Source organism: Panulirus ornatus, chromosome 47 (genome assembly GCF_036320965.1).
Source record: "Panulirus ornatus isolate Po-2019 chromosome 47, ASM3632096v1, whole genome shotgun sequence".
NCBI lineage: Eukaryota > Metazoa > Arthropoda > Malacostraca > Decapoda > Palinuridae > Panulirus > Panulirus ornatus.
Window position 1 is genome coordinate 15,527,599 of NC_092270.1, and position 2,574 is coordinate 15,530,172.

Genomic DNA, 2,574 nt, shown 5'->3' on the forward strand with positions numbered 1-2,574 from the left:
TAAGAGTAAATGTGAATAAGAGCAAGGTTATTAGGTACAGTAGGGTTGAGGGTCAAGTCAATTGGGAGGTGAGTTTGAATGGAGAAAAACTGGAGGAAGTGAAGTGTTTTAGATATCTGGGAGTGGATCTGGCAGCGGATGGAACCATGGAAGCGGAAGTGGATCATAGGGTGGGGGAGGGGGCGAAAATTCTGGGGGCCTTGAAGAATGTGTGGAAGTCGAGAACATTATCTCGGAAAGCAAAAATGGGTATGTTTGAAGGAATAGTGGTTCCAACAATGTTGTATGGTTGCGAGGCGTGGGCTATGGATAGAGTTGTGCGCAGGAGGATGGATGTGCTGGAAATGAGATGTTTGAGGACAATGTGTGGTGTGAGGTGGTTTGATCGAGTGAGTAACGTAAGGGTAAGAGAGATGTGTGGAAATAAAAAGAGCGTGGTTGAGAGAGCAGAAGAGGGTGTTTTGAAGTGGTTTGGGCACATGGAGAGAATGAGTGAGGAAAGATTGACCAAGAGGATATATGTGTCGGAGGTGGAGGGAACGAGGAGAAGAGGGAGACCAAATTGGAGGTGGAAAGATGGAGTGAAAAAGATTTTGTGTGATCGGGGCCTGAACATGCAGGAGGGTGAAAGGAGGGCAAGGAATAGAGTGAATTGGAGCGATGTGGTATACCGGGGTTGACGTGCTGTCAGTGGATTGAATCAGGGCATGTGAAGCGTCTGGGGTAAACCATGGAAAGCTGTGTAGATATGTATATTTGCGTGTGTGGACGTATGTATATACATGTGTATGGGGGTGGGTTGGGCCATTTCTTTCTTCTGTTTCCTTGCGCTACCTTACAAACGCGGAAGACAGCGGCAAAAAGAAAGAAAAAAAAAAAATATATATATATATATATATATATATATATATATATATATATATATATATTATATATATATATATATATATATATATATATATATATATATATATATATATATATATATATATATATATATATATATATATATATATATATATATATGTGTGTGTGTGTGTGTGTGTGTGTGTGTGTGTGTGTGTGTGTGTTGTAATCGTGCAAGAAGGAATGTATATGTCTCCCTCTCACGTCACAGTAGTAGTCTCGTGTTGCAACCTGTGGAGCTGCCGCCACCACCTGGCATGTTGCAGCGCGTCCACCACCGCCTGCCTCCCGCTCCCTCGCCCCACATATAAGGCAGACCCGCGCCGTCCGGCAATGCTTTAAATGTTTGCAATTCGGACACGAAACGAAGAACTGTAAGGAACCCCACCAAACGTGTAGCCAATGCGCGGAAACTGGTCATAGTTACCGTGAATGCCAGGTTCAGACACCGAAGTGCGTCAACTGCAAAGGCAATCACGTTGCTGTATCTGGACTGTGCCCAAGCAAAAAGAAGCAACTTCGTGAAGTGCGTCAAGCACAAAAATCCGACTCACCTCCTTCCACAAACCCTCACCTCTATGCTACAGTGGCTGCTGCTGCTGCTCCTCCCCCTGCCACCCAAGCCTCTCCTACCCCATCCACGAACTCCTCAGACCTCCTCACCCTACAAGGCAGGATGCACGCGTGCTACCTGAAGGCATTATTCCTGAGCGGGGAAGACAAGTCGGAGTTTATTCGAATCTTCGACTTGTTGCTTGCTCACAACAACTTACCAAATGTACAAACTCCACCTGAACTCCTCAGCTCCACTTCCAACAACCATCCCTCTCCGACCCCTGTCTTGTCAGCCACCCTGACCCCTAACGAAACCGTATCCCCCAGCAACACTCCCAACTCTCCCCCAACAACTCAACCTGTCACCCTCCCAACTTCCAATACCCCCTCCGTCCCCCCTAACACAACTCCATCCACAACCCCCCAACCCAACACCAACAATCCTACTGCCCCCCCTGAACCTTCACACACCAATCTCCCCCCTCCACCCACCCCCTCCCTACCTACGCCTAACCCTCCCAGAGTTGCCCCAAAACCTAACCTTGCCAACATACCTGACAACCCTCCTCTGGTCGAACCCGACATTCAAATAGTCGACGTACACCCTCTCCCCCCCCCTCTCACCTCCCCTCCCTCCTCCCCTCTCTCCTCTCCTCTCACCCCCCCTGAACCCTCACCAGAGAACTCCCGACTCGTTACCAGAAGCATGCTCAATGTTAGACACCTCAACGGTGGGACAACGACCCTCGACACTAAACTCAGAAGGCCGCCGAACTTCCAAAAATCGTAAATGCTTAAGATCTTACAATTTAACGTGCGTAGCTATCGCAGTAACCGTTACCTGATTGCCACACTTCTCGAAGAGAAGAGACCCGATGTTGTGATACTTAACAGCACATGTATCACCAACGGGTACAAGATTAGACATCACGGGTACACATCACGACAGTCTCCAGACAGTAGACACGAGGGAGTCGCCATCCTCACACGCAACACCATCGAACACGAATACCTCGCCACCTCATGGCAATACGAACACTTTCTAGCAGTCAAGATAAAAACAATACATGGCTTGATTATCTTCTGCACCACATACTCTCGACCCAACACTAC